The sequence below is a fragment of the Musca autumnalis genome, unplaced genomic scaffold, assembly GCF_047663935.1.
Source record: "Musca autumnalis isolate F117 unplaced genomic scaffold, ASM4766393v1 scaffold_1, whole genome shotgun sequence".
NCBI lineage: Eukaryota > Metazoa > Arthropoda > Insecta > Diptera > Muscidae > Musca > Musca autumnalis.
The window spans coordinates 273,543,362-273,559,254 of NW_027411644.1; positions in this window are offsets into that span (position 1 = coordinate 273,543,362).

A 15,893-nucleotide genomic window follows, 5' to 3' on the forward strand; every position below is an offset into this window, starting at 1 on the left:
TTGTCAGATGTTTCACTGTGGAGGATGAATTTCCCGACTGTTGGGCCAAAGATATTCTCCTTTCCAATTTTGGCATTAAAATCGCCTAGAATGATTTTAATGTCATGGGCAGGGCAACCGTCATATGTTTCTTCTAAAATATATCTTTGGTCTGTTCGTCCTTTTCTTCAGTGGGAGCATGAGCGCAAATAAAGCTGATGTTGAAGAATTTAGCTTTTATTCGAATTGCAGCAAGTCTTTCATTCACTGGAGTGAAGCTGGATACCAGATGTTTTAGTCTCCGACTAACAACAAATCCGCAACCAAACTCATGCTTTACGTCATGGCAGCTATAATACAGTGCGTCACCTTTAGGTGTTGTTGTGACGCCTTTCCCAATCCATCGTATTTCCTGTATAGCAGTAATATCGGCCTTGTACTTTTCAAGTACGTCTGCCAATGCGAAGACTGCACCTTCTCTATAAAGAGTGCGAACATTCCAGGTGCAGATTCGCAGATCATGGTCCTTAAAACGTTTGCGGGGGATCCGGTCTTTTCATCAGCATTTGAGCCCATGCATAGGAAGTCGTGAAAGATCCGATCTTTTCATCAGCATCGGAACCAATTCCATCGATCCAATAGAGATGAATTTTGTGTTTTTATTTATGCAAATTTTTCTAAATTATTTACAATAGGCTTGATGTTGTCGGAGACTCGAAATCACAACCAACGTTGTTACAAATCTCGTCATAATGATAATGCATTGCAAAGGGTTGGTGAAAATGATACCAACGCATTGGAGTAAATGACATACCAAAGCATTGGTGAAAATGACATGTCAAAGCATTGGTGTAAATGATATGCTTCGGATCCAAAAATGAATAGCATTTTTTGGGGTCCACGCTCATATAAAATTCATCGATGAAGATGCTAAAAAGATGACATGCCAGATCATTTTCACCCATGATTCAATGACATCTTTGGCATCGAACATTTTGCTGGGATTATTATTCCGTTTTTATGACCTCAGCATTTATGTTAACGGGGGTATATACACTTTAATACGCGCAAAATGTGCCTAATCGAAATAATGGTTTTAGACCCCAAGTATGTTTGGACGAAATGGGTTTCAGACAATTTGGAGTCGATTTAGCCATGTCCGTCCGTCTGTCTGTTTGGCTGGTGCGCACGATAACCCTCGAACGGAGGATCCGATTTATTCCAAAATTTGGCTTTCGCAATATTTTGTCCAAACTTAATTTAAGTTCGAAGATGGGCCATATCGGTATACTCCTTTAGGTACCTCCTATACAAAAGTTCGAAAATATTCCGAAAATTTGTGCGCACGATAAATCTTGAAGGGAGTAACCGATTTGGTCCATACTTTGTGAATCGTGAAATTTGTACCAGACATAGATGAGGTTTCAATATGGACTCAATCGGTCCACTCCTTTGGGTACCTCCCACACAACATTTCGGAAAAGTTCAGTTTAGCACCGGCTATCGGATCGTTTTGACTTTTGTTGCAGCAACTTGTATTCGCTGACCCCATTACGAAGGTACAAGTTTTATCTGGGGCAAGTCCATACTTCCTGAGAAAATAGTCAGATAGTTGTAGCAACCCCTATGTCACAAGTGTAGTTGTTGGAGCGCACGATAACTCCCAAACGGATCTGCCGATTCGGTCTCAAACTTTGGCTTTCGTAATATTTTACCCAATCAATAATATTTTACCGAATCACTTTGATTTTCGTTGAAGCAACTTGCATTCGCTGCCTCAATTACGATGATAAAAGTTGTTTTCAGGGACAAGTTCATTCTTCTTGAGCAAACAGCCCGAAGGGTGTAAAAACCCCATAGGCACCATATATAGTGACTGGAAATCCACTTCCATAATGGTCAAAACTTTTGATTTTTAATCCTAATCAACATTTTTTCGGTTCAAACGCCCAAAATTTTTAAAACCTCCTAAATACATAAGTTTTTTTGGAAAAAAAATTGTTTCAATATACACAGGCTGAGGGTATATCTCTGTCGGCAAAGCCGACTGATACTTTTTTACTTGTTAATTAATTGAATTAATCGAGCTAACATAACCTACGGTTTTGGGAATGTACAAATCGATTCTGAGTCAATTTGCGGTATTATTCTAGTATTATGAATAATTTTTATACCCTCAGCCCTTAGGCTAAAGAGGGTATACACTCCAAATTTTTTTTCCAAAATTGTTAATCATTGTGATGTTTTGTTAATTTTTTAATCCAAATAATCGTGTAATTTGAAGAAAAATAGTAAATAAGGGTAGGTTTAAGCATAAAGCAGTGCAAAAACTTCAATTAAGATAAAATGTGCGTAAAAGTAAACACAATCTGTAGTAATTTATCAATTTTACAACAAAAAATGTTTGAAATTCAACAAAAGAACAACAAAGAGGGGGAAAAAGCACATGTGACGCTCAGCTGTTTGTGGTTCTTTGTATTGTGTAGACGACATTCTATTTGTTTGTGAAATATTTTGCTTTGTTAAATAAAATAAATAACAAAAATGCATGTTTGCGATATATATAAGAAAGTGCTTGAAACTATTGATGAATATAATTTGCATTTGTGTACGCATAAAAAGAAAAGAACTGTGCATTTCAGTGTTTATTTCCGAAATGCAATAGAGAATACCATAATCATAATCCTTATAAACTACATCATTCTGAGGTGGAAACTGCCAAAAATTAATGTCTGACGCAGAGAGCATACTTTAATGATGTAGAAAATATACCAACAGTAAAAGATATTTTGGAAAACTGGCCAGTGATTTTCGACAAGGTATGCCTTTTTGACCATTTCCAACAACTGATGGATTTGGAAATACCAACATTCACATATAATTTTGAAGCCTCTCAAAGAAAGCTTATTCCTATTTTTAATAGATGATGACGCGAATTTTTCATGTTGCTCTTTTTTTTAATTTTATCCTGTGCAAGTTAGAGGCAAAAAAAAAGAATATAAATAATGTGAAACGAATAATAACTCTGATAAGAAAAAATTTATGAAATGAATTAACTTAATATTCTAATTCATTTTATTCTTATTCTACTAATATTTTCTTCTAATTTCTAAACTAATAATTCATTTTTCTCTTGGATTCACATTCGCAATGTTAACTTTTTATGAAAATGAAATACTTTTCGTTCTCCTTCCAACAAAAATGCATTTTCATTGGATAAATTAATAAATTAAGCACAAATTTGTTTAATTTCTATTGCATTTACAAGCAAAAGTGTGTAAAATCACAAGAAATTCCTGAGTAAAATCACAACCAGGGTTTCGGAGTCGGAGTCTACGAGTAGGAGTCGAGCAATTTTGCTGGAGTCGGAGTCTTAGTTGAAAAAAATAACTAATAACCGGGCGAAATTTTTTTCCACGTTATAGAAATATAACATTAAATTTGGAACAAGAACATTATCATTATTTATTTTAAAAGAAAGGTATAAGAAAACATATATGCAAACGGATATTATACTAAGTTAAAGGACAAGGATATTTTCTACCCTCTGAAGTGTAGTCTATTCATCCCTATTTTGTTGATTCAATTGATTCTTTACATTTTTGCAAACAAAAGTAAAGCTCTATGACAATCGAATTAAGATTGGACCTTTAACCTCTTTCGTCAGAAATCTTACTGGTCTTCTCACAAAGGTCTATTGTATTCTCATCTTGTTTTTTATGAGAAGACATCTTTGTATTCTATTAAAGACATTGTGGTCTCTATGGGAAATCTTACTGAATACTCTGTGACACAAAATAGAAGTAAAGATCTGGGGGAGGAAAAATTCCTATTCGGAATGAAAGCGCCATTTGAGAGCCCCAAAGGATCCCATAGGTGAAATTTCTGAGTTATGTCATAACAAGTAAAAAGTGTCAGTCGGCTTTGCCAACAGATATATACCCTTAGCCAAAGTGAAGTGAAACTTTCACCTACGGACCGATCGAATGTATTTAAGGTCTCTACTGAATTTAGTGGCCCTTTTTGGACATTTGAACTTGCCGACAAAAATGTGGATTAGGAGTTAACTGCACTAAAACACAAATGTTGAACTTTTGTGGGGGAGGTACCCTAAGGTAGGAGCGATATGGGCCATTTTAGAAGTTAAACAAAATTTTGAAATAGGAGATCCAAAGTTTGGACCAAATTAGTTGCCCCATTCAAGGGATATCGTCCTAGAATTTTAGTGACATTTTTAAAATATTGGGGAGAAGTACCGGAAGTTGTGGACCGGTTTTGCCCCATGAAACTAAGTTTGGATAAAATATGACGAAGACCAAATGATGGACCAAATCGGTTGAACAGTTTGAGAGTTATCGTTCTCTCCGACCGCCACATATGGTGACATAGGGGGTTTTTACACCTTTCGGGCTGTTTTCCCAAGAAATATGGATTTGCCCCTGGAAAAACGTTTACCGTCTAATGGAGGTAGCGAATGCAAATCGCTTCAACACAAATCAAAGTAATTCGAGAGCAGGTCATAAAGTGAACTTATCCGAAATTTTGTGTGAGAAGTACTAGAAGGAGGAGACAAATATAGTCCATATTCGAAACTGATCTATATCTGGTATATATATTAGGATGTGCAAAGTATGGATTACATCAGTCACTCCCTTCAAAAGTTATCGTGCAGGTACCTGAAGGAGTGGACCGATATGGCTTATCTTCGAATTTAAACTATGTTTGGACAAAATATTACGGAGGCCAAATTTTGGACCGAATCGGCAGGCCCGTTCGAGAGTTATCTTGCGATCCAACCACCTCACACGGGGTAAGAAGATTGTATTTCAACTTTAAGATTTCAGAATTTCAAGACTACTTGTACAAGTAGTCTTGAAATTCTGAAATCTTAAAGTTGAAATACAATCTTCTTACCACCTCACACGGTGTCCTAGGGAATTTTTTCAACTTTCAGACTATTTTCTCAGGAAGTATGGACATGCCTCTGCTGAAACTTATACCGTCGTATGGGGGGCAGTGAATACAAGTTGCTAAAACAAAAATCAAAGCGATTCGAGAGATGGCCCTAAACTGAACTTTTTAAAATTTTGTATGGGAGGTACCCGAAGGAGTGAACCGATTGAGTCCATATTAAACCATATTTAAGTCTGGTACACATTTTACGATGGGCAAAGTATTGACCAAATCGGTTACTCCTTTCAAAAGTTATCGTGAGCACAGATTTTCAGAACATTTTCGAACTTTTGTGGGGGAGGTATCGGAAGGAGTGGACCGATATAGCCCATCTTCGAACTTAAACTAAGTTTGGGCAAAATATTACGAAAGCCAAAATTTGAACAGAATCGGTTCATTCGTTCGAGAGTTATCGTGCGCTCCAGGCAACCAGACAGACCGGCAGACAAATTGTCTGAAACACATTTCGTCCAAACATACTTGGGGTCTAAAACCATTATTTCGATGAGGCACATTTTGCCCGTATGAAAGTGTATATACCCTCGATAGCATAAATGCTGAGGGTATAAAAATATTAAGGTTATGTTTCCAGTGTCAGAGAAAAACATTCTGAAAATGCATATGACAGGCCTTTCGACTGTTTATGAAGAGTGGAAAGTCCTGGATTCCAATGTAACAAATGGCCAGCGATATCTGTAAACAGAAATCCTTTTTAAATTGTCACTAATATGGCGTTCACTATATGACAGTGAAATGCTATTTTCCAATAAAAATGTTACATCTCCAAAGTTATATTACTAAATGATTTATTACCAATCCACAGTATTTATTCACACATTTAGTTGAAAATTTTGCCACATTACAAAGTGATGTGAACTGAAAATAAAAGTAACAAAATAAATTCGTATGAATAACTAATCATTATTTTTGTTACCCCACAGGGAACAACATATATACATAGAAATATACATATGTATAAAGTGCATACATACATATATAATCACATACGCACAAATATGTTGATTCTCAATAATTTTATGCAGGAAACAGAAAAAAAAGATATCATTGAATGAATTGTTGTATCTCAATATTTTGCGATTATGCAAAAATATTTCATTTGTGATTCCAAAAATAAAATAAATTATTCCTGAATAACCAAATCCGATGATTATTTGTGAGAATTTGTTATAAATTTGTAATTATTGCGAAATGTTGCTTCATAAACAACACTTTGATGTGTTCCTTCACACACAGTGGGTTCTACCGAAAATTATACAAACCAGATAAAAGAGAAAATATAAACGTACAATTTTCAAAAAAACAAGTAAAAAGTCGTTAAGTTCGGCCGGGCCGAACCTTTTATACCCTCCACCATAAAATAGTCTTAATTAAAATGGAATAATTAGAGTCCTTTCACAATTTTAGGTGGAACAGCTTTTCGACAATGGATAGACTCCTACTGCCTCCCAATATTGCTTAAATTACACTGTGAACACAAATGTTGGGGCAGAGATAAAAACCCCGAAAGACAGATGCGGCGTGAGTCGAACTTCCGCGTTATGGCGTGATGAAGTTTTTGCAAGAGACCCTGTAAGCCATCATGAATTAGCATTATATCTTTGTTTGTTGTTTTTGTAGAGCACTTAAGCAACAGTGAACAAAGATATAATGCTAATTCCTGATGGCCCACAGGGTCTCTAACAAAAATTTCATCACGCCATAACGCGGAAGTTCGAATCACGGCGCGTCTGTCCTCCGGGGTTTATAATATACTCACCAAGGTCTTCCTTCCCCAAGAGGAATTTTCCGTGCCCCAGACTTTCACCTCAATTTGTTGCACAGTGTTATCTAATCTAATCTAAAAAAATGGGTTCAGCTAGGTGAAAGGTACCACCTACGGGGCGGAAAAATTTATAGCTGCAGGGAACTTCAAGAGTCAAATTGAGGGTAGTTTCATCAAAACAATGTAGACCCTCAAAAATGGACCCATGTTGACGAATTTTAGTGAAGAAATTTCGTGACCACTGAAAATTCCCGAAAATCGGGAGGTACAGTTATATGGGGGGATATACCAAAACATGGACCTATATTGACGATTATTTTTGAATAGACAAAATTGTAGCTAAAATTCTCAAAATACCGATCATTACAGCTAGTTCGGTTAAAAATTGCAGCTAAAATTCTCAAAATACCGAAAATCGGGAGATACCGTTATATGGGTGCTATACCAAAACATGGACCTATGTTGACGATGTTTCGTTGGAGATGTTTTATGACCACTGAGAACTTCAAATGTCAAAGTACAGCTATTTCGGTAAAAACTGTAGCTAAAATTCTCAAAATACCGAAAATTGGGAGGTACCGTTATACGGGGGCTATACCAAAACATGGACCTATGTTGACGATGTTTGGTGGGGATGTTTCATGACCACTGAGAACCTCAAATGGCAAATTACAGCTAGTTCGGTTAACAATTTTAACTAAAATGCTCAAAATACCGAAAATCGGGAGGTATCGTTATATGGGGGCTATACCAAAACATGGACCTATGTTGACGATGTTTGGTGGAGATATTTTATGACCACTGAGAACCTCAAATGTCAAATTGCAGATAGTTCGGTTACAAATTGTGGCTAAAATTCTCAAAATACCGAAAATCGGGAGGTACCGTTATATGGGGGCTATACCAAAACATAGACCTATGTTGACGATGCTTGGTGGAGATATTTCATGACCACTGAGAACCTCAAATGGCAAATTACAGCTAGTTCGGTTAAAAATTGTAGCTAAAATTCTCAAAATACCGAAAATCGGGAGGTACCGTTATATGGGGACTATACCAAAACAGGGACCTATGTTGACGATGTTTGGTGGATATATTTCATGACCACTGAGAACCTCAAATGTCAAATTGCAGATAGTTCGGTTACAAATTGTGGCTAAATTTCTCAAAATACCGAAAACAGGGAGGTACCGTTATATGGGGGCTATACCAAAACATGGACCTATGTTGACGATGCTTGGTGGAGATGTTTCATGACCACTGTGAAACTCAAATGTCAAATTGCAGATAGTTCGGTTGAAAATTGTGGCTAAAATTCTCAAAATACCGAAAATTGGGAGGTACCGTTATATGGGGACTATACCAAAACATGGACCTATTCCCATATCCTTTGAGATATAAGTTTGTTGATCACTAGGAACCCTAAGTGCCAAATTATAGCTAATTCGGTCTGCAAATGTGGCGAAGAACGTCAAAATACCTCAAATCCGGAGGTACCGTTATATGGGGGCTATACCAAAAAGTGGACCGATATAGCCCATCTTCAAACTTGACCTGCCTATGGAAAAAAGACCCTCGGGTGCAAAATTTCAGCACTCTATCTCAATTATTGCGGACGCTAGAGTGATTACAACAGACGGACATGGCTAGATCGTCTTAGAATTTTATCCTGATCAAGAATATATATACTTTATAGGGTCGCAAATGATTAGTTCGATGTGTTACAAACAGAATGACAAACTTAATATACCCTCCATACTATGGTGGAGGGTATAAAAAATTTTGAGGATCACAACGAACCTAAAGAACATCTTTGATATGGCAATGCCATTAGTCACACAATACATCATGATCAAAGCAAAGACAACAACCTTTTGAAAGGCTTCTCTCTATTGTGAATAGTTTTTATATATTTTTAAATACATTGTGTATTTTTTATAATAATTCTGAATCCATACACGAGTTATACGATCTTAAGTGTCGGAAACCTATACTACCTACCATGGGCGTAGCCAGGAATGTTTTTTGGTCGTTCTAGGGTGGGGCAAATGCTTGTTTTTTTGTAATATTTAAAAGTTTTTACATAACAAGTAAAAAAGTATCAGTCAGCCGACAGAGATATACCCTCAGCCTGTGTGTATTGAAACATTTTTTTTTTTTTTCAAAATACGTATGTATTTAGGGGGTTTTAAAAATGTTGGGCGTTTGAACCGACAAAAATTTTGATTAGGATTAAAGATAAAAAGTTTTGCGGAAGAAATACTAAAAGGAATGGATCGAAGTTGACCGTTATGGAAGTGGATCTCCAGCCACAACATATGGCGCCATAGGGGATTTTTACACTCTTTGCTCAAGAAGTATGGATTTGCCCCTAAAAAATTTTTGCCATCATAGTTGAGGCAGCTAATGCAAGTTGCTTCAACAAAAATCAATGTAATTCGATATCAAGTGAACTTATCCGAAATTTTGTGTGCGGGGTACCGGATGGAGTAGACAAATATAGTCAATATTTGAACCTGATCTATATCTGGTAGATATATTAGGATGTGTAAAGTATGGACCAATTCGAACACTACCTTCAAGAGTTACCGTACGAACAATTTTTCCGAACATTTTTGAACTTTTGTGGGGGGGGGGGGTACCTGAAGGAGCGGACCGATATGGCTTATCTTCGAACATAAACTATGTTTCAACCAAATATTACTAAGGCCAAATTTTGGACAGAATCGGCAAATCCGTTCGAGAGTTATCTTGCGCTCCAACCACCTCACATGGTGTCATAGGGGTTTTTTGCAACTTTCAGGCTATTTTCTCAGGAAGTATGGACTTGCCCCTGATGAAACTTGTACAGTCGTATGGAGGGCAGTGAATACTAGTTGCTAAAACATCAAATCAAAGCGATTCGAGAGATGGCCCTAAACTGAACTTTTCCGAAATTTTGTGTGGGAGGTACCCGAAGGAGTGGACCTATTGAGACAATATTGAAACCTCACATAACTCTTGTAGAAAGCTTACGCTATACAAAGTATGGACCAAATCGGTCACTCCCTTCAAGAGTTATCGTGCGCACAAACTTTCCGAACATTTTCGAACTTTTGTGGGGGAGGTACCGGAAGGAGTGGACCGATATAACCCATCTTCGAACTTAAACTAAGTTTGGGCAAAATATTACGAAAGCCAAAATTTGAAACGAATAGGTTTATCCGTTCGAGAGTTATCGTGCGCTCCAGCCAGCAGGACAGACAGACGGACGGACATGGCTAGATCGACTCCAAATTGTCTGAAACACATTTCGTCCAAACATACTTGGGGTCCAAAACCATTATTTCGGTGAGTCACATTTTCATCGTATCAAAGTGTATATACCCTCCTTAGCCTAAAGGCTGAGGGTGGTCAATCAAAAAACTCATTATGACATAACTCAGAAATTGCTTTTATTGGGCTTTGCAACTGGGGGTCTCCTTTTAAGGCTGAGCACACAAAAATGTTGGCTTACATCCAGTTTGAAACTTGGTTATGAATTGCTTATAATTTTTATTTTTATTATGATTTGTATTGCCCCTTCATTTTCACATATTTAGAAGATTTTCTCACGCGGAAGAATTCCGCCCAGAATATACTCGTGTAAGAGAAATAGTATTGATATGTTCGGATGTATTTGAACGAATGCCCTTTCTAATGAATATGTAACGAAAAACTAACACATTAGCCTATATAGGCCAAAATAAAAATATAGGAAAAAGTTAAAAATTGTTGCACATTTTATTAATTTTTAGTGGTATAGGAATTCAATCTCGGAGTCGACCCGGAGTCGGAGTCGAGCCAAAAATACCTCGACTCCGAAACCCTGATCACAACAAATTGTTGTTTAAAATCGCAACTCAATTGTGTGCAATTTTAAACAGATTCTGACAAAAAATCTTACAACAACAAATACGTTGAAAATTACGCACATTTGTGCTGCATCCCGTTGCCTATGATTATCATTGCGATTTTTAACAAAAATAATTTAGAGTGTATACAGTTTGGGATTAAAGTTCAAAAGTGTTTCGTTGGATATACTTGAATGAATGGACCGAGGAGAGGACCGATATGGGCCAGAGATCCAAAGTTTGGACCAAATTAGTTGTCCCGTTCAAGGTATACCGTGCATACCATTTTAGTGACATTTTTTAAATATTGGGGGAATTACCGGAAGTTGTGGACCGATATTGCCAATCTCCAAACTGAAGCTAAGTTTGGACAAAATATGACGAAGCCCAAAATTTGGACCAAATCGGTTGATCAGTTCGTGAGTTATCGTGCTCTCCATACATAATGGTTTTTTACACCTTTCTTGCTGTTTCTCGAGAAGTATGGACTTGCTCCTGAAAAAAAGTTTACCATCGTAATTGAGGCAACGAATGCCAGTTGCTTCAAAAAAATCAAAGTTATTAGAGAGCAGGTTTTAAAGTGAACTTATCCGAAATTTTGTGTGGGAGGTACCCGAAGGAGTGAACAAATATTGTAGATATTCGAGCCTGATCTATATCTCGAAGATATTTTAGGATGTGTAAAAAAGTATGGACCAAATCGGTCACTCCCTTCAAGAGTTATCGTGCGCACAATTTTTCCGAACATTTTTGAACTTTTGTGAGGGAATACCTGAAGGAGTGGAGCTATATGGCTTATCTTCGAACTTAACCTAAGTTTGGACAAAATATTATAAACGCCAGATTTTAGACCGAATCGGCAAATCCATTCAAGACTTATCTTGCTCTCCAACCATTTCACACTGTGTCTCATAGGGGTTTTTGTGCAACTTTCAGGCTATATTCTTAGGAAGTATGGACTTGCCCCTGATGAAACTTGTAGTGTCATATGGGGGGCAGCAAATGCAAGTTTTAGACCGAGAAAGTCCATATTGAAACCTCATCTATGTCCGATAGAATTTTCACTATGTGTAAAGTATGGACAGAATCGGTCACTCCCTGCAAGAGTTATCCTTCGCACAATTTTTCCGAACATTTTCGAACTTTTGTGGGGGAGGTACCTGAAGGAGTGGACCGATATGGCCCATCTGCGAACTTAAACTAGAGTTATCGTGCGCACCAGCCAACCAGACAGACAGACGGACGACTCCAAATTGTCTGAAACGGATTTCTTCCAAACATACTTGGGGTCTAAAACCATTATTTCGATGAGGCACATTTTGCCCGTATGAAAGCGTATATGGGAAATGTTGCCAATTATTTCATATTCCATTTCCAAAAAATTGAATTTTTCTATTTCGCGCTACATTAACGATTTTTGGTACATAGGTTAAGAAAAAATTCCCCAGTACAAATCGCGAGCAAATTTTTGGTTGTTGCGGACAAATGTTATCGCGGTTTTACTTCTGCTTTTAAGAAAAAATTATTATAAAAGCGCTAATTATTTTATTGAGCACAGTTGTCACTAAAAAGTTATCACGAAGTGACGTCATTAAGTAGATTGCATAATATTTGTAAAATGTTACTCAGCATTCGCGGAATTTACAAAAAATTGACAAAGTTTTAAATGTAATCCGAACTTTTTGAAAATATAGGTTTATTTACCCGTCAAAAATTACAAAAAAGTAACGGTTTTAAAGGAAGACTTCACGGGGAATCAAATGAGACCAAACTTATAATCATCGTGATAGTAGTTAGGATATTATAGCCAAAATAAGCACATATTTGTGTTACAAAAAACAAATTTTGGTTTGGAATAATAGTTTTCACATGCATTCTAGACTTGAAAATATTGGAAAAATTCTATAGGAGTACTTCTTTTATTTTTCTTGAAACTCCCAAGAAAATGGGCGGATTTTGCTTTATCTACATTCACATAGAAGGTTTCCCATTGAGGAAAGTTATCGGGTTGTTGAAATAAATCATTAGACTTCTTAAACGGAAATAGAGTTCAAATAAACCCTTTAACTTATATGCATTATTAAAATATGTGTAAATCGCGTAATTATCAAAATCGTGTTGTCCGCATGTGATTTTCATGTACAGCAAGATCATATCTTTTAATTTGTATATATCTAAAAAACCTATAATGCATCGCTTATTTGCGCAAAGTTCATACAATTTATTTCCGCATCCGGTTTTAGTGTCACCATGAAAATCTGCATCGATATATACCTATTTCAAGGCAATCAGTCAAGAACCGTGGATGTAGCATCACACACTATTTTTGGGATAAAATTAATGTAGCTCCCTTATCAGTGAAGTTTTTAAATCTCTGTTTCCGCAAAAAGGAGTTTTTAGTTTTCTCATAGCCGTGCAAGCGGCCGACAGAATACGCGATAAAATGCGCGATATTTTCAAAAACAATATTAGGTGATTTTCCTACCTTGGAATTTCTCCTATCTCGCGTTTTAGTAGATGGATTTTAACGAATGATTTATTAGATCCGCAACGTAAAAATCCAAAATTTGCAATCATGCACGAGTAAATCGAATGCCAATTGTACAAATTAGACCCGAAATATATGATTTTTAGAAATTTGTTCGCACAAAATTTTCGTATTTGGATACAGATTTCTCTGAAGCTGCGTAGGCTACATTCACGACACATATATAATATAAATCAGAATCGTGAGTTCTGCATTCCTATATATGATTTTTTGGAAAACCTGTTTGCGGAACGAAATTATAAGAAAATTTCAAAAAACACTTAAAATCTGGCTTCAAAATGTCAGCATCATTTAATGGTAGACGCAGATCAAATTTTGAAAAGTTATACATTGGTGGGATGATCCTTATTTAGTTAGCTTCTACTTTCACTTTGACAGGAAAATCGGGAAAATGTGGTTTAATCACAAATCGAGAGAAAACAAAAAAAAGTCACGTTGGCTTCAACCCATTTTTACCCATTTTTTAACATAAATATAACCATAGTTTCCACGCAAATCAACTTTGAAGGCCAATATTTTTTGCCAAGTCTAAAAACATTTCGTAATAATTATTCGGAGGGCCCGCCGACTACAACAATATAAAATCAGCAATAAGACAACATGAAGGATTTTTTCACACATAATAAATTCAAATATAACATAGAAACATGCACCCTTCTAAAAACATACTGCAAAGACATAAAACGTCTGGCAAAACTGTCGGAGAGGTTAAAATTCTTGCTGGCATGTAGAAGGAGTGGCCTAATACCACCTCACCTAACGAATTCCACAACAAATTCCAAATCACTATTCACAACTAATCAAGCTTTAAAAGATTTCATCGAAATAGAACAAACATTTCACACAAAAATGTTAAATATAGAAATAAAAGAAACCAATATCAACATAAAAAAGACCAAAGCAAATATATCTTCAATAACAAAAACATTAAAATCGACAATGCAGATTGAGGAATACGATAGTTTCATTAAAAAACAACGCACACGTTACCTGTATTTTACATCAAATGATAGAGAAACCCAATTAGCAAAACTCAAAAAATTAAAAAACAAAGGATTAGAAACGTATGGTTTAAAATATAACGCTTCATGGTTTGAAAACAAAACAAATCTACAATTCAGCCAAGAGAGTATGTGGTTGTTATCACTAGGTCCAAAATTTTCGATCCCCATTAATTGTAAACAATTTTCGTCGGTACAACTCATAGCAGACTTAGAGCAATGGGTGCAAACTATAACAGATGATAGACAAAAGGAAATAACAAGATCAAAAATAACGAACAGGATTTTAACATACAAAAGAACAACAAAACTCAGCCCAAAAGAAAAGTTTATCTTACAAATATTCGACGAAACCAAACAATTCTTACGGAAACATAAAGAAGAAATAGTTGTCACAAAAGCAGATAAAGGGAATAAAACGGTGGTGATGTACAGAAATGATTACAAGAATGGAATGGAGAAATTTTTAGTAGACAAAACAACATACAAGTTAATGAGAACAGACCCAACACAAAAATTACAAAGAACAAATAACAAAATAATCATGGAATTGCATAAACAAAATTGCATTACGACACATGAAAGATTTAAACTAACATCACATGCTTCGAATGCTCCAAGATTATATGGTCTTCCCAAAGTTCATAAACCAGATATGCCTCTACGACCAATATCTTCTTCGATAGAGGTTCCGTGTTACAAATTGTCTAAGCATATTGGAGAAATACTGAAACACATCATCAGAGATGGTCTGTCGTCAATAATGACGTATCTGACATACATATCAGACGTATATTACATACGTCGGAAACGTCGTAAATCTAGCAAAAAAACAAGGTTTTTGACAGAATAAACAAACGATTTTTATAACCTAAAAATCGATGTTTTTTTACATAAAAATATACCTCATTTTATTATTCCATTTGAGATCCTATTATATTAAAAAAACAGGCATAAAAAGATTTCACTTTAATATATACATTTTATATATTTTTTTTTATATTATATGGGCATTATACATACAGTTGCGTTCAAAATAATAGGAGCGCCCATACAAAAAAAGAAAATTGTCAAAAAAAATGGTTAAAATTACCCATTTTAGTTTATTTTGAATTTGTTTAACATTGTTGACATCCCAACAGTTAATTCATCAGCAGAAATGTGGCAATCTGTTTTAAATTATTTACTGCATTATAAATCGTGTTTAAAGTTTTTGTTCAAAAAAATAGGAGTGTGGAAGAAAAATGACGATAAAAATAGTTTTAGTTGAATTTAGGATCAACATTTTCAATATTTTAGTTAACAGTAGTAAATCCAATAGATTTTATGAGATTTGAATGCTGTTTGAAAACAAATGTCCTTTGGAGGTAGCCAAAAAACAGGCGATTGTCCTTGCAGAAATTTGTTCCATAAATTGAGCACTTATTGGGCAACTCAATGAATTTTTTAGACAAAAGCTTTAACGATTAGATTTGTTTGATGCTATGGATGTTATCTCTAACAATATATAATGATTGGTATCCTATAAATTTGTGTATTTTGATCATTGAGCAAAGTTTAAGACAGTTTACATTAGCCCTTAAGGTAAGGATCGGCCAAAAAAGCGTATCTATAAGGAATTTATTCACCAACCAAATAATATTTGGAAGTCTTTAGGATGCTTACCTTGTGTATGCAATCAATTTTGCTTCTATTCAAAAAATGTTTAAAACGTGAACGGTTGAAATGTACTTTGAACCATTTAGTGATAGGCAGGC